Genomic DNA, 23,676 nt, shown 5'->3' on the forward strand with positions numbered 1-23,676 from the left:
CCTATTACAATGGCCAGAAAGGGGGGAGAGTGAGAAAGAGAGAGAGAGAGAGAGAAAGAGAGAGAGAGAAAGAGAGAGAGTTAGAATGGGGAGGGCAATTGGGGGAACAGAGGAGAAAAAAGAGGAAATGAAAGAGGGAAAGTGAGAGAGAGAGAGAGAGAGAGAGAGAGAGAGATCAAGGGAATGGGAAATTAGAGAGAAAGTGGCAGAGAGCAAGAGTAGTAATGTAGAAATAGAGAGAAAGAGAGAGAGTGAGAGAAAGAGAGAGAGAGAGAATGGGTGAAAGAGAGAGCGACAAAGAGAGAGAGAGAGAGAAAAAGAGAGAACTGGCCCACAGCCAGTGGAGAGGGACTGCTGAAGATGACACCCTGCAGAGCCATTTAGAAGAGCCAATAAAGCGCTGCTGAAGGTCGGTGAAGGTTGTCGCATACCCCATCCCCACCCTCAACCCCACCTGCCCTCAACCCCCCCCATCCCCACCCTCAACCCCACCTGCCCTCAACCGCACCCTCAACCCCACCTGCCCTCAATCTACTACCCACCCCTCTACCCTCCAGCCCAGGCAACGCCCACTGATGCAACAAATAAGCACTGTGCCAACAGAGCCATCCAGTCAGCTAGCCAGCGAGAGAGAGGAGGGGAGAGAGACTGCGGAGAGAAAGAGAGAGAGAGGAGAGAGGAGAGAGAGAGAGAGGAGAGAGAGAGAGAGAGAGAGAGAGAGGAGGAGAGTCAGCCAGCGAAAGTGAGAGGGGACTGGAGAGAAAGAAAAGCACAGGGAGCCATGCAAGACAGCAAGTCAACACACAGCCTCGCCTCTATGGCTTTGTTCGACCGAGACCCGGCGCGTGTCATCTCGTATGGTCGCTAATTGGGTAACGAGCTGGCAAACTGACACACACATCTTTGCCGTATAGAGTTCTGTGTGTGTGTTGTGTATGGGGGTTCTGGTAGTGTGCCACTGCAGGTGATTTATGGCCTTTACCTCGAGGCCTAAACTGTACAAATGCTTGCTGGAGCCACAGTGAGGTCTAGGGTTCTGATTCACCTCAAATGTCATCTATGAGTGGTCTCCAAGGCTGTGGCTTAGACCCCCCAACACACACACACACCCCCACACCCCCACACACACACACACACATTTACTACTACCCTGGAAACCAAGTTGGCTAACATCGGGTCAGTTGGTGGCGCCTGTTACTCAAGCCTGCGTTTTCACAGGAAAATGGGGTCACAGCAACGAAAATGCCAGAGAGTAGTGGATGTGGAGAGGCGGAATTGTCACAAGAGTCTTTCGTTTTCGCCCCAGCAGTGGTGCGACTGGCTGGGGCACCTGCACCGTATGCCGGGCAACCCGGTTCGATTCCGCCCGGGTCCTTTCCGATCCCACCCGACTCTCCCTCCCACTCACTTTCTGTCAATCTCCACTATCCTATCTATTTAAAGGCATAAAAAGCCCAAAAAGTAGTATATTATCATGAACTATCTGTCAAAAATAAGCCCGCCCCTGAAACGTCATAAATCACGTCATAACCACGCCTCCATTTTATGCAAATTAGCCACGTGGTTGTCGCCACGTGTTGTTTGTTATTGTTATTGTTTTGTGAGTCATGTGACAGTCATGTGACTGGTGTCAAACCCCTGGGCGGCCATATTGAAAGTAAAGTCATGTGACAGTCATGTGTCTGTTGTCAAACAATGCCACGCCCCCCTTGGCATCCATATTGGATGTAGTGTCATGTGACAGTCATGCGAGTTATAGCCAGGCCCCGTTTCAACAGTATGGAACTAAGTAGGCCGCTAAATTTTAAGGGCTACACATGGATGGCCCACAATGCATCAGGGTTTGATAATATCATTTTACTGGAGCATTTCACCAAGCTAGGGGTTACGCCCAAAATAATCATGACCGTCTGAAGTGTCTCAACATCATAAACACGCAACTACTACCCTCGGCCTCAAAAGATCCCCTTTGAAAGTCATGGCAGCAGCAAAATTAGCCTGGTGTTTACCATTTTCAAATCGTGTTTTCTAAATCAAAAAGATATACTTGGGCTCTGTCTCTTCCGGCTTGAGGGGTTGAATGAAACAGCTATGGTTATCACCAGGCACCAAATTGGCTTTACAGTGAGGACAACGCATGGGTGAGCATCTGTGGGGGTTTTCTTATTCATGCTAACATGATTTCGCTCTGTTACACTTTTTGCAGTACTTAGTGACATCACATGGGACCACCATTCTGCCTATAACCCCAGTGGGCTTAGGTTGTTTGTGTCTGGAATGGCAGTAAGCTGATTTTGCAGTATCGCATACAATCACGCAGTATACTGATGGTCCTTTTTTTTTTTGTGGCAATTCACATCGTTGCATACATCACAGTTGTATTTACATCGTGGATCACGCTTTACTACTGTAGCCACGGTAGCAAAAACCACAAAAGTGTCCTTCCCCCAGGAATGTATTGGGGCGCAAAATCCAGCGGTAATGATTGTCATGGAGGTACAGATAAACAGTTTTCTTAGGGTCGGTGCCACCCTAGTCTGATTTGTCAGCAACTCATGTAGGGGTTCGGGTAAAAGACCACAGTTTTAACATCATACATGTCCTCAACACGGCCACATCAGCAAAACCTATTTGCTGCTGAGGCGTGAACCCCGCATTAATCCAATAATCTATCGGCTGTGGCATCAGGGTTCAAAAAATGAGCCAGACAAATAGCTAAACAGGCATTGTTTGAGTCATTAACAGGCGTGAACAAACATATTTTTTTTCTTCCTGATGACCTCATCATGAGCCAAATCCTTCAGCTTCCTATAACCACCACCGCTTTCCACTGGGCGCACTATAGAGACGAGGAGATCCAGACTCTGATCGCCAAGAGCATCAGATTACTCTGTAACACCCTCTCAATAGCTTCAATCAACCGTCCAAAGCATAACCATTTTCATTTGTCAATTTAGCCTGTACAGCGGTAGTAAGACTTTCACCCCTTAACACAATGTTGATAACTGCATTTTCCCCACCTAATCTCCTTGAGAAATCCACAATATCGTTCAAGATAGCGTAACAGTGTTCTATGTATGAAGCCATGTCAGTTTCACGCAAGCCCCTAAAATTTAGCGGCCTACTTAGTTCCATACTGTTGAAACGGGGCCTGGCTATAACTCGCATGACTGTCACATGACACTACATCCAATATGGATGCCAAGGGGGGCGTGGCATTGTTTGACAACAGACACATGACTGTCACATGACTTTACTTTCAATATGGGTCGCCTAGGGTTTGACACCAGTCACATGACTGTCACATGACTCACAAAACAATAACAATAACAAACAACACGTGGCGACAACCACGTGGCTAATTTGCATAAAATGGAGGCGTGGTTATGACGTGATTTATGACGTTTCAGGGGGCGGGGCTTATTTTGACAGATAGTTCATGATAATATACTACTTTTGGGCTTTTTATGCCTTTAAATAGATAGGATAGTGGAGATTGACAGAAAGTGAGTGGGAGGGAGAGTCGGGGTGGGATCCGGAAAGGACCACGGGGCGGGAATCGAACCCGGGTTGCCGGCATACGGTGCAGGTGCCCCAGCCAGTCGCACCACTGCTGGGGCGAAAACGAAAGACTCTTGTGACAATTCCGCCTCTCCACATCCACACTACTCTGGCATTTTCGAGCGTTGGCGACCCCATTTTCCTGTGAAAACGCAGGCTTGAGTAACAGGCGCTCACCAACTGACCCGATGTTAGCCAACTTGGTTTTCCAGGGTAGTGTGTGTGTGTGTGTGTGTGGGGGGTGTGGGGGTGTGTGTGTGTGGGGGGTCTAAGCCACAGCCTTGGAGACCCGACTCATAGATGACATTTTGAGGTGAATCCAGAACCTAGACCTCACTGTGGCTCCAGCAGCGCATTTGTACAGTTTAGGCCTCGAGGTAAGGCCATAAATCACTGCAGTGGCACACTACCAGAACCCCCATACACAACACACACACAGAACTCTGTACGGCAAAGATGTGTGTGTCAGTTTGCCAGCTCTCGTTACCAATTAGCGACCATACGAGATGACACGCGTCGGTCTCGGTCGAACAAAGCCATAGAGGCGGAGGCTGTGTGTTGACTTGCTGTCTTGCATCGCTCCCTGTGCTTTTCTTTCTCTCCGCAGTCCCTTTCTCTCCTCTCACTCGCTGGCTGACTCTCTCCTCCCTCCTCTCTCTCTCTCTGCTTTCTCTCTCCTCCTCCTCTTTCTTTCTCTCAATCTTTCTCTCCTCTCACCTTCGCTGGCTGACTCCCCTCCTCCTCTCTCTCTCTCTCTCTCTCTCTCTCTCTCTGCCTCCTCCTTTTTTTCTCTCTTTCTTTCTCTCCCTTTCTCCCCTTGGCTGGCTCTCCTCTCTCTCTCTCTCTCTCTGGCTGGCTGACTGTCTCTCTCTCTCTCTCTCTCTCTCTGCCTCCTCTCTCTTTCTCTCCACAGTCCCTCTCCCCTCCTCTCACTCGCTGGCTGGCTGACTGTCTCTCTCTCTCTCTCTCTCTCTCTCTCTCTCTCTCTCTCCTCTCTCTCTCTCTCTCTCTCTCTCTCTCTGCCTCCCTCTCTTTCTCTCCACAGTCCCTCTCCCCTCCTCTCTCTCGCTGGCTGGCTGACTGGATGGCTCTGTTGGCACAGTGCTTATTTGTTGCATCAGTGGGCCGTTGCCTGGGCTGGAGGGTAGAGTGTAGTAGAGGGGTGGGGGCGGTTGAGGGCAGGTGGGGTTGAGGGTGGGCTAATTTGCATAAAAAGGAGGCGTGGTTATGACGTGATGTATGACGTTTCAGGGGCGGGCTTATTTTGACAGATAGTTCATGATAATACACTACTCACCACACATACGGGCTCGAACTGATAATATTGTGCGTAACAAGAAACATCTCATTCTAAAACAAAACTGGTGAGAAGAGGTTCAGGGTTGTTTACAACAAGAGGGTGCTACTACCCGACTACACAACTAGGCCATAATGGATACTAAGGGGTATATGTCTATCATGGATAAATATAACACTGGCTTAAAAGAGGCCCCTGTATCATGACTCAGACTACAGCATCCATTTTCTTGTGTGATAAGCGGGCCTTCTAATTCTGGCAAGACATTTTTGTAAAACAGTTGATAGCCAATATCGACACCCTTATTAGTGATGCAATTGAAAATATAGTGTATATTTATGATTGTTGGCAACCACTTTATGACCAATTGTTAAAGCTGAGAGATGTCAAATTTATTCAAGGAATACCTAACTCCTAGATGATGATGAGTTATTACCCATATCAAAAACTAACCTGCTAATTATTGATGATGTGATGAAAGATGCCAGCAATAATACAGAAATAGAGAAGGTGTTCACACAGTATGTACATCATCGTAATCTTAGTGCCATTTACATGGTTCAGAATCTGTTCTTTCAGGGGAAATCTAGCAGAACAATCAGTTTGAACACTAATTATCTAATTGTTTTTAAAAATCCTAGAGATAACAACCAAATCAGTGTATTAGCGAGACAGATGTACCCGGTAACACAAAAATTCTTTCTTGAATCTTTTAAAAATGCCACTGAGAAACCCTACGGATATTTGTTGATTGACTATAAACCAAAACCCCAGATTTGTACCGCCTCAGAACAGATTTGCTTTTGGAGCATCAGGCTGTCTATGTGCGAAGAAAACAAACTGAGACACAGATATGTCTGAGAGAATCGGTAGAAATTTGCCTCTTTTGAGGCGCTTACTTAAAGCTAAACCGCCCCAGAGACGTGTCATTTTACATTCTCAGGCCAGATGAGTTAATCTTAGCTCTCTGCAGGTGACACTGAATATTCTTCGTGGTACTATACCCCTTAACAGCTATACAATATAAAAAACTACGTAAAATAAGATTTTGATAAAGTTACTGGCTGACAAGAAAATTGGCCTACGCACAAAGAGACGACTATTAACCAGAAAGGTGGATTTCTCCTGCCCCTCTTGAGTGTTGCTCTGCCGCTCATAACCAGTCTGTTTACATCAAGACAGAGTTAGAAGTAATGGAGTACGCTGAAAATGTATCTGGTACCACAAAGACAATTGGACCGTTTAAAAATGATGTCGTAACTACCCCACTGGCGCCAGTCTGTTGAAAAACGAGTTGGAAGTAGCTATGAAAAATGTTTTGAGTAAAACACACCTGACCCCTCATGAGAAGGCCCTGCATTATACGTCATTATTACAGAGATATTTGGCCCTGGTTAAACAGGGGGACCTTGAGACGAACACACTGACACTGAGTTTACCACTGCAGTCATCATCCGATGATGTGTCACAGAGTTTAGCAGTACAGGCTACGCTCCCCCACTTTTGAGAACAATCAGGTAGCCTCTGAGGTTTTAAAAAATGTACCCCTGAGAAGCAAAAAGGAATGCTGAGTATATATTAGCAAAGATGTACAACTCTCAAGGCATAGCATCGTGGACGATTCTGGGTCTTTTGTTTTTAAACGCACAACCATTCCAGGTACGCATGTGTTTGATCTGGTAAAAAGTATCACCGGGCCACAAGCTGTGAGCCACCGCAGGCGACCTCAAGGATGGCATGAATTTCTGAGGGCTATTGCTATGCTAAACATCCCTCTTTCTACAATACCAAATAGACTAGTTAAAGATTCAATCACAGCACTGAAAAAAGAAATAGTACACCTACTCATACACCAGTTAGAGCAGTATCAGAATCCCCTGGTTTTCAACACCTCAATTAGATGCAACAGCATGGCTTGAATTTTAGAAAATCTTGTAATGATTACTATGCATTGCTTATGTCTAATGTTCACAGATGTTGTAATATTTTGTAAATTGTAATTTTTCTGCTTTGTTTTTCTTTATGTTTATAATGTTTTATAAGGTTGTATGACTTTTGATACAGGTATGACTTATAATGTGTGTATTTCTATCCTTTGTTTTCAATAAAACACCCAACTCTGAAATGTCATTTGACATGTTTATTTATTATGAAGCCTTTTCAACACTTTTTAGATACTTATCATTGATCTGTGCATGCTGCACACATGTGAATATATTACACATGCATTTACAACCTTGTAATTTTTTTTCACAATTAATGACACCATATCTGAATTATGTGTATTAATTATCACAGAGGCTGGTAGATGATACACGGGTGTTTTAGGTAGTTGATCACAAGCCAATACCCCTAGAAAATGTGTATTTTTGGATATATTATCCATAATAGTCGATAATTCAACAGTGTTCATGATCTTTCAGTAGTAGTCCATCAAAAATCTGTCTTCGACAGGACACCTCAATTATACTGTCAAATACCGCGATACACAATCAAATTTATTGTATTCGCAACGGTTGTCTGAACCGAACTTCCAAACGGATATTGCCTGACTTTTATTAATGACAGATGCTGGCCACACTCCTCAGTCAGGCGCAAATTAAAAGCAAAAATACTGTAACCGGACAAGTAATCCTGACGATTTATGACCAGTGCTTTGTTTTTCAGATGTCTTCCTGTGGATAACACCAATTGGTAAAACTCCCGTCATCGCAGACGCTTCATTAAATTTCGCTGTAGCTGGCTTAGGACGGGTATTGTTGTCCATCTACATAAACGGCTAGGAATTCCAGATCATAATGTTTAAAACGATAAGGATTTTTGTGTATGAGCCAGTATGGGCATCATTATCGACCATTGCTAATATGATGGATTTTGGTAACGCCCCAGAAATAGGTTTTCCTGATTAGCCACCCGCGGTACTGCCGGTATTGAGAAATTTTTTAGACATACTCTATCAATAGGGTATTTAGCAGTGGTGGACTGTAATGCTTGCGATGACCCAGTCTCACAGCCGGAGATACAGAAACTTTCTTCACAAAAAGACTTTGCTGAAAGAATGTTGATTTTGTATGCTACAGCATCACTGGCGCATTAAACAGAATTCATCCTTCACGCTCTAGTTAGTCTTATTTTGATATCAATTCCGCTTTAACATAAATTTTTCTTTGAAAAATATGTCGCTGTGGATTGAGCCAACAATTCTACAACATTACTCGATTCAGAAAATGCAGCTCTCTTTGTGAGACCTTCGTTGGCCCCTCCAGGATCCCCTCGACATCCATATGGCCTGCTGTATCTTTTGTAAAACAGCCCCATAGGAGAAAATGGTCTCCAGGGCCTCACGGTCATAATTCAATAGACAATCTATAATACAGCTGTATGGATAGGTGTTTGAGCTCCCCCGATATGAGCCGATCCCCCAGTGTTATGTCGACCTGAGAGAAGATTGAGCCGCCCAGGGTAGTTTATCAAACCCACAGGCTTCCCCGCTGGTAGGTCCGGCCTGCTGGGTAAGGTGATTTTAACCTTGTATACAGTTGCGAATTATTCAAATCAATATAGTCTTGACCATTTCCCCCGACAAAAAACTCCAGGGGTCCTGTGTCTGACAGAGCTGATATGGGGGGTATCTCAACATAGGTGTTTTTCTCTATAGCCGCTTGAGTCATAGGCACTGTAAAAGATCCAACTCAGATTTGACACACTCCGCCGATGCCGTGTATCAGAGCCATGGTTAGAATATGGATTTCACGCCTTTTTAGCAGGTCTACTCCCCGGTGTTTACTCTGAGCCTTCCTTTTCGACACTGATCTTTTCTTTAGCCTTTTACATTGTTTTTCTTTGTGTATCTTCCTCTCACACCTGGCGTCGCTTTTCGTGTCTACGCTTGCATTACTAACACCCCCCCCTCTCATCCACCATACATGACAGGGCCCCCAGCGAACCCATCAATATGGCCACCCGCCTGGTTTTGATAATATGTAACATAACGATGTGGGTCCCCAAGGGGGATTAAATTCTTTCATTTTAAATTCTGGAAGTTGTTTTACCGGTCTGAAATGGAGTTTTGTAATCACTTTGCCGCATTCTTGAATGACACGTTGTGGTTTTGATCACTTTTCACCTCTATGGTAATGTCGTCAATGTGTGATTTAGGACACACGTCGTAGTGTGGTTTGGTCGTAGCCGACAGACTATATTTTTTGGTCTCCCGCTATTTCTACACATCGCAGGAGTGGTACATAATAGTCACCTACAACTTGGTGGTCTATAATGTCTGTATAGACAAACAATGTATATTCCCCGCCATACAAATCAGCAATGTGGGGGTGATTCACCGACGCCCCGGGGTACCGCTAATGGAATCATATCTTCAAAACCTAGAATCCTGGCTAGCTTCCCTCGAATGTTAGCTTAAACATCACTTTCGGATGATGTCACACGGACTTTGTGAAGTAGTTCATCATAGGTAAACTGTATATGAGACCCGACACTATTGATTTCTTGCTATGATATCAGCAATGCTATTGTAGAAAGCTTCACCAAGTTCACCAACAATAAGGATGTTAGTAGCTGTATCGGTAATTGTGAATTTTGAATGTTTTTGTGAAATGGAACCCATGTTTTGGGGTACATGAACTCAATTAAAGCTTACCTCCCAAGCCCCCTTAGTGTTAGTGTTTTGCCAGTTTAGTTCTGTAGCTGGATATTCTGTTGTCAGGATAAATATCGCGCACGCATTGCTTGGTAAAGTCACATAAAACCCTTCGGCCCTCCATGATGTCACGTGTGAATAAGGATATGTATGTTGTGTTGTGATTTAAGACATTTTTTAAGCATCAACCACATCTTTTATGGGACCCACGAAGTTAAATTTTGATGGCCAACCTAACCATTTTACCAATACCATACGGGCCCCTACCTACTCTTTTTGCTTTCCAAAATCTTTCCACTTTGAAGGCCTTATCCCCGTTTATGAGGATTTTCTGCAACTCCTCTTCATAAAAGGTACCTTCTAACATGTCTCCATCATAGTCTTTCAACCTGTAAACAGGAGGGTTTCATGTACAATACTCTGCTATGGTGAAAAACTCCACGGTGTAGTTTTCCTCATACCCCTTTGTGAATGCACCTCTGACCTTAGATACTCTAACAAGCTCTCCTATTTTGTATTTGAACACAGATTTTGGCAGCCCCCGCCTTTACACCATACAGGTTTTTAAAGACCACATTTTCATTTTTCTTTGTCACATCCACAGGTCTCATTTTGATACTACGATGGTAACTGTTATTATAAGATGATACCATATCAGGTAAGACGCCACAGTAGCTTTTAGAGTTGGCGGCTGTTAGATAACGCCACATTCTTGATTTAATAGTTCTGTTGAATCGCTTCCACGACACTAGCTTTTAATTCACTCCCAGTGGCTTAAATGATGAATGTTGTTTTATTCACGATCCTCTGGAAATGCTGGTTAAAAATTCTTTTCCCCACGGTCAGTTTGGTAAACTTCTGGGGTATATCGACCCTCTTCTATGATTGATTCAAAAAGCAGCGGCAACCGCCATCCCTGATTTGTTTTTTAAAATACGCGACCCATGCATATTTGCTAAAGACATCTATACACGCCAGCATATTTTAGCATGGTCATTCTCCTGAGTTTATGGACATGTCTACCAGATCCGCTTTGAAATTGCCTGTTGATACCATACACAATCACCCTATTCCTTTTGTAGTTGACACGCATAGGTTTATGAAGCTGCGCGATCCTCCCCCCTGATAACCATTTAGCAACATCCTTATCGGACAGATGTACCCCTGTTTTTAAAGGCAGCTTCTTTTAATCTAGTTATACCCCCATATGAACCTCCCTCACTTGAAGGTGTGTAGTAGATTGTATTTAGAACCTCCTCCATGACTCCTCCATACAACTAATGACAGACCATGATGTGCATTCACAATCTTTTATTTGACAAGCAGGCTTACATATCCATCATGGGTAGAGAATCAAGGTAGTTTAAAAATTTAACACACACATCAAAGTCCTTAGCAACCAGAAATTCCACTAGGCTATTCACAACCTCATAGACATCCACAGACTCATTCTTACTTTGTTTGATGACACATACATCAGTTACATATGTACAAAGAGCTACGATATGCCCTATCTTGAAAACCCCTTGCCGAATCATACACATGTTCTCTAAAATGTCATGCACTGTTACATGATACTTTGTTAACGGAGGATCCCATATTCAGTAGATCGGACCATTCTTCAGACAATGATCTAGCAAGCGCCATTTGATTTTTTAAGGCTTTAAAATTATGGTAAGGTACAGCAATATCAGTTGCATAACATGTAGATTCGTCTGCTATGACATTACACAGTAAGGCTGTTAGCTCATATTTCACACGCTCTTTTTGGTGGGCCTGAACCACAGCACCAATTCCCCATTACCGCTAATTGTCCCAATATGTCAGAGTTTCAAGAATAATGTTTGTATCACAATCCTGTATGTGATTTTCCTTGAAAGTGTGTAAATACCCACAGATGTATGGTTCCCTGTTAATTCAGATCGATAGCTTCTACAGACCCCACATTTTTTTGGGATGGGTCTGATAGCCGAATGTCCCAATATATGATTCACGCTTTGCAGTAGTGGTCTTTGTATAGCCGATGTTTTATATCCCTCAACATTTGTTTGGAAGTAGTAACGATCTGGTTCAAAGAGGCAAGAATGTTGAATCTGGCTGGGGTGGCTTACTTGACATCCAAAACAGTCCTCCTGTAACTTCTGCGTGATGATGTGTTGCAGTGCAATACACACACAGGCCTTGATAAGTCCAAGAGGTAGCTCTGCCAAACAACCAACAAGGTCTTCACCAGTAGCTTTAGAAGTCCCGGTTCCATCTGCTGATGATACAGGGTTTAATGACACACCAATCTCTAAGTCTTCTGAACAATCCATCATGCCCACCCCACCACAGGTATTTTGAAAGTATACACGTATCAGTCATCTTAACATCTGTTGAAGGCATCACGACAGTTCTGAACGTCTCGATGATCGCCTGGTGTGATCGTATACAATCACTAACCATTCAAGGGGTGGGGCGACTTCTCCGCTACCCAATCATGTGTGACCTCTCCTTTATCTTCAGAGTCGCTTTTGTTACCGGTAGGAGGTACACCCACAGGGCGTCATCATCCACAAGATGGCATTCTCTAACATCCTCTTTATCATCCGTCAAAGTTAGCATCGCAAAATCTCACACAAGTAATCCACATCATAATGTATCATTTCTTGTTCAATTACTGATTCCTCTTGATAAAACACACTTCTTCAACTTTGATCCACACCATCAGGCCAAAACAAGCGCCAGTCATTTCAACTTCATCCACATATAGAGACATTGTATGATGTTCACAACAGCTCTGAGAGTAAAGGAACCCTTTGTATGAAAACCTCTTTTTAAGCTTCATGAACGAGGGGGCTGATTCGGGCGGCTTCTTCACAATGGTTGGCCAGTTCCAGATCATCTTGGCACGCCTGGAAGAGACATGCCTTGACCCTGGTATCTTTCCAAACCAGCACTCCATTTGAACAATCTATCAACCTTTTGAAAACATCACTTAGAACATGCGGTCTTTTCAAAGATACTCCACTTTAGGTGTATATGCGAATTCATTCAAATCTTTTTCATTATAATATGTAGGTCTTCTGTATGCACTGCTAGACAGGGAATGAAATCCTGTGGACAGTTAGCATACATGTGGTAAGACTTGACATAGGCTGGACTATTCCATGATGCTGTGTAGCTAATGTCCATAGCAGGCTGTACAATATCCTTCCAAGAGTCCCTAAACATCACCCAATCTGCATCACAAAATGAAATGTAAGCCATGTCGCCTGAAAACGCCAACCGAGATGTCAATGCGATAGCTTCACACTCGCGATCTTCCTTGTCAAAACATAGCCTCCGATCGCCCATCGCTCAACAACCATTGGTATTCCACGCCATCATTAGGGTTTACTCAGAAAATTAACAAAGTTTCCAGGTCTCCTCTCCTTGCGGTGCATAAGTCATTTCAGGATTGATAGCTTAGCTAACAGGGGTGAGTGTAATCCGTCTCTTTGATTTTGCCGATTCAATCGTCAGCCATGGTAAGTTCTGTTCAAAATCACTGCTAACAATGATAGCTATACATCACCCCCAGCTTTTATAATCTCAATCCTAGAGACACGCCGGGGCAAAACACACCCACTACAAAAGGGTTTATAGATAACCAGGTGTCTGCATACAGACGTCACTACTCATAAACAGGTCTTTTACAATGTTATCAGCACTAGTGTACGTAAATAGTAGGCAGACCCCGACATGAAAGGGTCTCAAAGAACACACTCAGTGACATGCCCGACAAAACACCACCCCCCCTACAAAGTAGGATGCATTGCATACCATTGAAGCCCTGCAGCGAAATAGCTCAGTTGGGAGGCGTTAGGTTGAAGATCTAAAGACCCCTGGTTCAATCCGGTTCCAGCAACTCCATTTTCTTTCTTTTTTTTTTTTGTATTTAGCCCCATTTACCACTAAACATATACAACTCTTACAAAGTTTATCTGACCCCCCATTATCCACAAAACACACATGGGGGTTTGGGGGCCAATATGGCCGCCAGGGTATGACATCAGGCACATGACTGTCACATGACACTACATCCAATATGAATGCCAAGGGGCGGCATTGTTTGACACCAGACACATGACTGTCACATGACTTTACATCCAATATGGCCGCCCAGGTTTGACACCAGTCACATGACTGTCACATGACTCACAAAACAATAACAAACAACACGTGGCGACAACCACGTGGCTAATTTGCATAAAAAGAAGGCGTGGTTATGGCATGATTTATGACGTTTCAGGGGGCGGGGCTTATTTTGACAGATAGTTCATGATAATATACTACTCCCAAAAAATATACTTAAAGAAAAAAGAGTCTTTCGTTTTCAAATGAAAATGTAGCAGTGTGAATGCAGTCTTTGTGCTGTGCGTCCCATATCATTTGGCAGTGGCCCCACAATTGTCAGAGTGTCTCTGGCTGATGCACCATGAAGAGCTGTTGGTGAATGAGAGCAAGACTACAGTAGCTATGACTGGCTGCTCATCTTGTCTACCTGTTGGCAAGAAGCGCAGAATAATCATTATACATTCCGAATCCCCTACGGAGAGACAATCCCCGTAGTTATTGTTTTGCCTTTGGATGATTTGAATAATAATGCAGTTACTGCTTTATTTGCCTCCCCCTCCTCCACAGCCAAGCTATCATTTGAAACTTTTTATCTGACATATTCGATTAACAGTAGCTATGTTACAAAACTATCTGTAATGAACAGAAGTGGTATGAAAATGGTAAGCAAGCTGTTCTTTGTTCATGTTTTGGATATTCACTTCTTTATGTCTGCATGTCACGCAGACACTGAATGTATGCTCTAGTTGACTGTCAGCCTTAATCTTGGCGCTGTGCTCGTGAGAGAAATATTTTTACACTACCTAGGCGATTTTGAGGCGACACATTTGCGATCATTGTTGATAGCTCTTTGAAATTGGTTTGTCTCTCTTCCCTTAAGAGCCATCCATGAGTAGATGTCTGTGGATTCAACTATGTTTGGCTGGGTGTCTTGATATTCAAAGCACTGGCAGATAATTATGCCTGAATGTCGCTGTCACTGATTAAGGAGGTGTTTACGTCAGAAGCCTCGTTGGAACAAGTTTGGGTGTCTTTGGCGGGAGTGGAACTTGAGAGAGAGGGTCATTCAGTTTAAACCGTTAGTGAAGTGTTCCGCAATCATCCACCTACAATCAGCACACGTAAAATACACACCCATCCACCCCGTCACACACACACACACACACACACACACACACACTCACACACACACACACACACACACACGCACACACACACACACACACACACTCACTCACTCACACACACACACACACACACACACACACAGATATGCAAATCAGTCCCCAACAGATTTCTCCAATCACCAGCTTCACCCAAAATTTAACAGATTTGTTGTCAGTACGTTTTCTGCGATAGCTGACACAATCACTTGAAAAATAAGACCATAGAAGTAGACTCAGAAATTTACATAAACACGTCTCTCTAGCACACATACATAGACAGGGTAGAGAGAGGATGGTTTTTGTTGAATCTGACAAAAAGTGCTTAACCCTTCGCAATCAGACATTCTCTAGCGTTAGCATGAGGCATGACGATGTCCATTAAGCAGTTCAATACATGCCCTGTCCCTCATCTGGGTCAGCTTGAGTGCTGATCAGGTGCCGTTTCTTGCGGCAGATCCGTTCCCAAGTCAGTCGCTAATTCGCTGTGCTGCAGTCTATTCCATGGAAAGAGCTGGAATATAATAAAACCGCTACTCTAAATGCCCCGCGCACAGTGGGGGAGACATTATTTGGCCTGGGATGGTGGGCCTGTTGATTAGAGTGAAAAGCTTTGGATGCGAAATTTGCCTGCGTGCACGTCATATATCACGGCAGGGAGTGACAATAAATTCCGCGCGCCTAACCGGAGGGAAACGCGGCACAGCGGCGCATTCAAACGGCTCTCTGTCATCCTGTCCTGAACCTCTATTAGGGGGAGTGCACTGCGTTTCTGGTCACATAAATCAATTGGCTAATAACACCACAGTGTATAGCATTGCTCAGTGACCACCATGTCTTGGTGTGTGTGTGTGTGTGTGTGTGTGTGTGTGTGTGTGTGTGTGTGTGTGTGTGTGTGTATGAGTGTGAGTGAGTGTGTGTGTGCATGTGTGTGTGTGTGTGTGTGTGTGTGTGTGTGTGTTTGGGGAAAGGGGGGGGGGGGTGGGGTGGGTATATGTGGACGTGTGTGTGTTTGGGAGGGGGGTCTGATTTTGAACATCTCACCAAGTTCTGGATTGAATCTGTGTGTGACCACCTACATTATTGTTAGTGTCTCTCTGTCAGGGCGAGACAAAGGGGAAAGGGGGAAGCAATTTCAACAGGGTCAGGCGTGTTATTACCATTACTGACGGAAATGAATTGTGCTGTTTGGTGACCTTGGGTAACTGGATAACCCTCAAGTACATGTGTGGAGAAAAAGGAAAGATCAGCAAAATTGTTGTATCTTATTCTGTGTGTGTGTGGAGAGAGAGAGAGACAGAGAGAGAGACAGAGATAGAGAGAACGATTCTTGCTAATGAACCCATACACAAAAGATGACACTGTTGTAATCAACAGGGTTGTAGAGGTTAAAATACAAGTAAACACATTTATCCACCTCCCTTCAGAAATAGTTTATCCACCTCTTATTAGAGTTTATCCACCTCAAAAGAGTTTATTCACCATTTACAACAATCACACTGCATTATCCACATTCACAATATGTACACCTGTCAACACTCTACCATTTAATACCACTGGTACTGTTATAAACATTGGATGTAACAATAACCTCCACCATCATCAAACATGTTCCAAAATGCCTTTTTTAAAAATTCATACCACATGGCGAAGTCCACCTTACCGCGGATCACAGAATTCATAGTTTACCCACCTGTTATTTTACAAACCACAACCCTGTAATCATTGTTTTGTTTTTTTTCGGGTCCCTTGACCCTTGACCATATATCATAGTTTTGTTGTTTAGTTGTGGGCTTCAATATTGTCCATCACAAAGCTGATCCACAGAGTTAGCTCCATGTGAGGTATTGGTTACACTTTACTTGACAGTACCGACATAAGAGTGACATGACACTGTCATGAACGTGTCATAAACAAGTCATAAGCGTTTATGACATTTAGTGTCATTCGGTTTTTGTCATAACAAGTTAGGTTAGATAGGGTTAGGTTAGGTTAGAGTTAGGTTAGGTTAGAGTTCATGTGTCATGACAGTGTCATGTCACTCTTATGTAGATACTGTCAAGTAAAGTGTTACCCTGGTATTTATATTTGCAATATGTATGAAAACCTATCCCAGAACAAGATCACGTGTATTATTAATTTGACATCATTGTTTAACCCTAAGTCAACAGAAGAACAATGCATTTCAAGCTGCGATTTTCAACAGAAAACTTTGGCGACGGGGAGGATCTGATGGAAAATACGGGGAAATCTGACAAAAAACAAGGATTTGAAATGCAGATCTTGAAGATGTATGGGTTTGGCCTAACGGCATCTTATTGTGTGTGTGTGTGTGTGTGTGTGTGTGTGTGTTTGGGGAAAGGGGTGGGGGTGGGGTGGGTATATGTGTTGTACGCAGTGTGTTTGGGAGGGGGTCTGATTTTGAACATCTCACCAAGTTCTGATTGAATCTGCGTGTGACCACCTACATTATTGTTAGTGTCTCTCTGTCAGGGCGGAGACAAAGGGGAAAGAGGGGGGAAGCAATTTCAACAGGGTCAAGTGTGCATATTACCATTACTGACGAAATGAATTGTGCTGTTTGGTGACCTTGGGTAACTGGATAACCTCAAGTACATGTGTGGAGAAAAAGGGAAAGATCAGCAAAATTGTTGTATCTTATTCTGTGTGTGTGTGTGGAGAGAGAGAGAGACAGAGAGAGAGACAGAGATAGAGAGAACGTATCTCTTGCTAATGAACCCATACAATAAAAGATGACACTGTTGTAATCAACAGGGTTGTAGAGGTTAAATACAAGTAAACACATTTATCCACCTCCCTTCAGAAATAGTTTATCCACCTCTTATTAGAGTTTATCCACCTCTCAAAAGAGTTTATTCACCATTTACAACAATCACACTGCATTATCCACATTCACAATATGTACACCTGTCAACACTCTACCATTTAATACCACTGGTACTGTTATAAACATTGGATGTAACAATAACCTCCACCATCATCAAACATGTTCCAAATGCCTTTTTTAAAAATTCGATACCACATGGCGCAGTCCACCTTACCGTGATCACAGAATTCATAGTTTACCCACCTGTTATTTTACAACTACAACCCTGTAATCATTGTTTTTTTTTTTCGTCCCCCTTGACCCTTGACCATATATCATAGTTTTGTTGTTTAGTTGTGGGCTTCAATATTGTCCATCACAAAGCTGGATCCACAGAGTTAGCTCCATGTGAGGTATTGGTTACACTTTACTTGACAGTACCGACATAAGAGTGACATGACACTGTCATGAACGTGTCATAAACAAGTCATAAGCGTTTATGACATTAAGTGTCATTCGGTTTTTGTCATAACAAGTTAGGGTTAGGATAGGGGTTAGGGTTAGGGTTAGAGTTAGGGTTAGGGTTAGAGTTCATGTGTCATGACAGTGTCATGTCACTCTTATGTAGATACTGTCAAGTAAAGTGTTACCCTGGCATTTCAAGCTGCTCTTAACATCAGATTTTCAACAGAGACTTCAGGCGTGACGCCTTAAGGGAGGATCTGATGGAAAATAGGGGGAAATCTGACAAAAACAAGGATTTGAATGCAGATCTTGAAGATGTATGGAAAGTTGGCCTAACGGTATCTTATTGTGTGTGTGTGTGTGTGTGTGTGTGTGTGTTTCTGTGTGTGTGTGTCTGTGTAGTGAGGGGGGTTTGGGGGTTGAGGAATTACACTGAGCAATTGCACATCCAAAGAGCTGTCACCTCCATCTTTAATTAAAGGGGTGCTCATTGCTTTCCCATCCATCCGCAAAGGCTTGTTTTAATTGAAGGTCTCTCAGAGCTTAGCTCAGCCCTCAGTCTTCAGCCTAGCCTGCCAGGGTCTCTCCAAGAGTGATACTGCAGTGCTCACGCACCGAAGCTGAGCTGACGGCCTGAGCCAGTTAATACCGATAAACTACACACACACACACACACACACACACACACACACACACATACACACATGCATGCACACGCACGTATGCATGCGCGCTCGCACACGCGCGCACACACACACACACACACACCCACACCCACTCACACACACTCACACACACTTGAAAGATTACTAACCTGTAATAGAACAAGGGGAAAATATTTATTTTTGAAAAGTACTTTCTGACCTATGACCTCTGTGGGAACGTCCACTGTGCTTCACTCCTGCACTATTCAGATGCATAGCTGATGGAGATTGGAGTGAGCACGATTTATTCACCTGTTGCCATTTTTTATATATGTTCACAGGTAAGGGACTTGAAACCATGTTAGAAGTCAATAGTAAGTAGATAACTAGATGAGATACAGATAAATACTCATGGTTGTTTTGGTTGTTGCTATATTTTGAGTTTAATTCGGGTGGGAAATGCACTGTGTTGACATGACTAAGTGAGATTAGACGGTAAGGAATATGTTGTTACCAGCGTGTCCGCTAGCATGTAATATCTTCTAGAAGCAGGTATATGTACTACTATTGTGAGGTTTCACTCTTTCTCTTATGTTATTACCATTTCTGTTACAATTTGTATAAATGATTAATGAGTGTCCTGTATAGAAAATGTGAATAAGCTCGCGTGAGTTCGCTGCTAAGCATGCTATTCCAGTAGCCCACTATTAACGTTACTTGAAGCTACAACGGTAGCAACGTGGTGTGTGCTATAAGTGCCATGTAGCTTACACTCGCACTACACGTGCAGGCCCACGCACACACAGACACGGTACACAATGATATTGTGATGTTTGACTGCTTTCTGTGTCTCGGATATGGGCATTAATAACTAGGCGCACTCATACATGTGCACGTGTGTGCACATACACCCACACGCACACACACATGCACGCACACACACGCACACACACACACACACACACACACACACAGTTTAATGACAGATATGCAGTTTAGTTTTGTGTTTGTAGGCACACGTATGCATGCACACGTATGCACACACACACACACACACACACACATGTTTGCTTACATGCTTGCTCACACACTTTCTCATACACTCACACACACATCTTCCTTATTATCTCTAATAAATGGGAGAGACATAGAGAGAAGCCATGACCATAAAACATAGTAAGCATCGCCATGGATATTTTAATGGTTTTAGGAAACATCCTTGATTACTGACCCACTCCGCTTCTCTTTAACACTCTCTGGTTTTAGTGGTTAGAATGTAATGTGCGTATTGTGTTTAGTGTTTCATGCCTTAGTGAGAGAATTGCCAGTTTCAATGAAACTGACACAAATGTAACAGAAAAAGCTACAAACCAAAGGCATAGCTCATTATTGGATTTTTTTCTTGAATTAGAGTTTCTAGGTCTAATAAATTATTTGCTGGTCTGTGCACATAGCCAGTTAAAGCATACCTAATGTGCAGGGCATCTCAAATAGGCCTACTTGTGCTTTGACTTATTCTAGAACCTCCACACTGATGCATTTAACATGCATACAAAGTAAATGGCCAAGGCTAAAGTAAAGGCCTCATCACTAACAAGGAGTTTCAAGTCTTTCTCCACTTTTGCCTTGCCACCTCCACCCCCGCCCACCTCCACCCCAAACTCCAATGGTATGTTAATATTTCACGATGACAACCATTCTTGAGCATCAGATCAGTGTAATCCCGATCTAAACCCCAGTTGAGAATTGAGTCTACGTCTGCGGCACAATATCTTCCTCAGGAAACATAAATCACGGCACGCGCTTTTAATATTTATGGCGGCGGAGAGGAAATGCCACCTGTTTTCCCCCGTATTAAATCTTCACTCCGAGTTTATGGGAATCGATAGATGGCTTTGCACAGCGGGTTCCGTGGCATACAAAAGACCTCCAGGCTATAGCTCTGCGTCCTTGAATCGCTTCTCCCCAAGTCTCTCTCAGCTAGAGCTAGTCATTTATAAAATAAGTAAAATATCGGAGTCCTGGGTGTAGGATATGTTATTTATTAGGAAGTCTTGCATGCTTTCGCATTCATTATGTGACTTCACCTGAGCGGAATAGCCGTTCAGGCGTTAATTATTCATTAGTCAACAAATCTCTTTTGTTTGCTCAGGTGGTCAGAGAACACCTGTTATGCGGAAATATTGACAGTAGGCCTAGGGAGCATGAAGTCTCGCACTCCACTGCTTAGCCTATACAAGGTTTATAAAATATCATGCAATATGTTGAAGTTATACCAAGAAAGGTATTAGGGCGAAGACAACCTTGGTTCACAGGAGGACTGTAACGCCTAAAGACAGTAACTCTGTCTCAATCAATGGTGCATCATTTATTTTGAAACATTTGGGCTGAGTAGGCCTATCCTGCCAACCTGGGGCCTGTTGCACAAAAGCAGAATTAAGACATCCGGGATAAGTTACTGAGCTGCGCTCAATGAATCCAAAACAAGAGCGTACAGGTTTAATTGGTTGCATAACGAGCAAGCCAGGATGAGCAGACACGGATTCATCAAGCCAGGTGAAACCTATCCTGGATAAGTGCGTGCTCACGGCTCCCTCAAATAGACCCCGCCACGATCACAGATTCACTGATTCACCATGGCAACTAGACATAACTAAAGCGGCTTCATTGCTTCTTCCACGGTGAGAAGTAGGAAGCGATAGCCTTTTTCACAACAGCAGCAAACAGCAACACCTCTGTTTAGGAGAATATTGGTAACTAGTGCCGCACCACCACGTCTCTTGAAATGGTTAGGCACTCCCCATTGGCGCCACATTGCTGCATGACAGGTCGGAAATGGCGATATGTAAAAGTTAATTAATGATCACAAACGTTTAAATAATGACAGTGGGTCTAGTTATATGTGATAACAATGTGTAGTGGGCAGTGGAATAACTATTGGTTTCCGTTTGTGATGACTGCTGACTGAGATAAGGGATGAGATTAAATAGATCCTGGAACCTGGAACTTAGCCTGGTCTGGAGCAGGCTAGCTCCACAGAATAAATCGCCATGGTAACTTATACCATAACATATCCTGCTGCCCCCTATCCTGCTTTTGTGCAACTGGATCACGGATAAATTGAGCCAGGATAACCAAGATATCCCGGATCCTAGTTTTGTGCAATAGGCCCCAGGTTAAAGTTCTAGTAGTAGTCCCATGTGTTGTCATAACTATAACCATAACCATGGCCTATATTTCACTCAGATCATCTGTGACACATCAAGATTACAGATTCTCAGGGATATCAGTAGACCACAAGGCCTACAGCATTTTGATTCTCCTGTTTAGGTTAGATAAAATGCCCTGAACTCTAATAGAGTTATTACAAAAAGATATGCATCTTCACACTTCGTATTACTCATTAAAGACTAACTTTATTCATCACACCCAGTTCCATATGCAAAGGGTCATCATCTTTAATAGAGGGTGCTCCCATAGCCGGTGTAAATGTAATTAAATGAAGTGCGATCCAGTGGTCGCCGTTAAAATAGTTCAGTCGGCTCCGGCTGCTTAGCAACAGTGTCGGCACGGTCACTGGAAGCATTCTGCGGGAGAGCGGGGGGTCGCGTGTGAGGGATGATCCTGTCCGCAGTGGAAATGGGAATTACGGAAGCGAGTTCATCCGCGGTTTTCAGTGCATCACTGGCCGGCAATTATGCCACTCTCGCAGGGCCAAAAGGACAGGGTAGAGAGAGAGAGAGAGAGAGAGAGAGAGAGAGAAAGAAAAGAAAAAGAACATCCAACATCCAAATAAACCATTTCAAGGTGCTGACAGTCTTGAATTCCACCAGTCCACCTGAATTATTGCTTAGCTGGCCTATGGTCTAAGCTGGATCATGAATCACCCACACCAACAGAGGGAGCACTTGTGCTTTGGCAACATATCATGACTGGACCATGGAGCCTAATTGGTTCATTTTTCCCCTCCTGATACCCCCTGGGTAAAAAGTGCCTGTGGCTGAGAGGTGCACAGCATCTCTGATGTGGACTGGCTGGTTAGTCAGATTAAGCCCATCTGAGCACTTAGTGGTGCCATTGGTTCTAGATTGTTCTACGCCGTGAGAGTATTACTATATGTTTCTTTTACTGATTGCAGATGAAAACAAACAGCCTGTGTGGTTGGTCAACCCGTTCCCCAAAAATTCCCCGTATTCAATTTTCTTGGAAAATTTCTTGGTGCCTGTTTCCCCATGACCTAGCTCACAAAACATTGGTTATTTATTGAAATACTTGTGTTGTGTAATGTGCTGTCCAGGATTTTTGGTGAGTCAAACGTGGTCAGCCTGAGTGCCTAGAGTGACCTGGTAATGCACCAACCACTGGGATTTTTGTCTGTCTGCCCATATCACAGCCTAATTTCTCTCTCTCCATCTTTCCCTCCCTCTCCACATCACTCTTCAATTTTTCTCCCTCTAAAACCTCTCTCTCCCTATCTTGTTCTCTCTATCTTCCTCTTCCTTCCATCTACATGTTTCTCTACCTCTCTCTCTCACTCTCTCTCACACACACATACACACACATGCACACGCACACACACATGCACACGCACACCCCTGGTCCAGTTCAGCCGCTGTCATTTGCTTCTAAATTAGGCTATTCCATCCCAGTGCCCAATTGCCCAACAGCGAAAGAGAGCAAGTGAGTGCCGTGTGGGAGAGAGGCAGAGCTAGGCTGTGTTATAATGGCCCTGGCCCAACCCAGGGCGAGGACGTGTGTGTGTGTGTGTGTGTTGTGTGTGTGTGTGTGTGTGTGTGTGTGTGTGTACACAACACCTGCTCATTTGATCTTGCTTTAGCCAAGTACCCCCTCCTTCCTCCCCATCTTGCTACACCATATTTTATCATAATCCTCACAGTCAGAGGCACCTGATTCACCTCAACTGCCCCTCACTACACAACCACAGCCCCCCCTCAACACCACAC

The sequence above is a fragment of the Alosa alosa genome, chromosome 17, assembly GCF_017589495.1.
Source record: "Alosa alosa isolate M-15738 ecotype Scorff River chromosome 17, AALO_Geno_1.1, whole genome shotgun sequence".
Taxonomy (NCBI): domain Eukaryota; kingdom Metazoa; phylum Chordata; class Actinopteri; order Clupeiformes; family Clupeidae; genus Alosa; species Alosa alosa.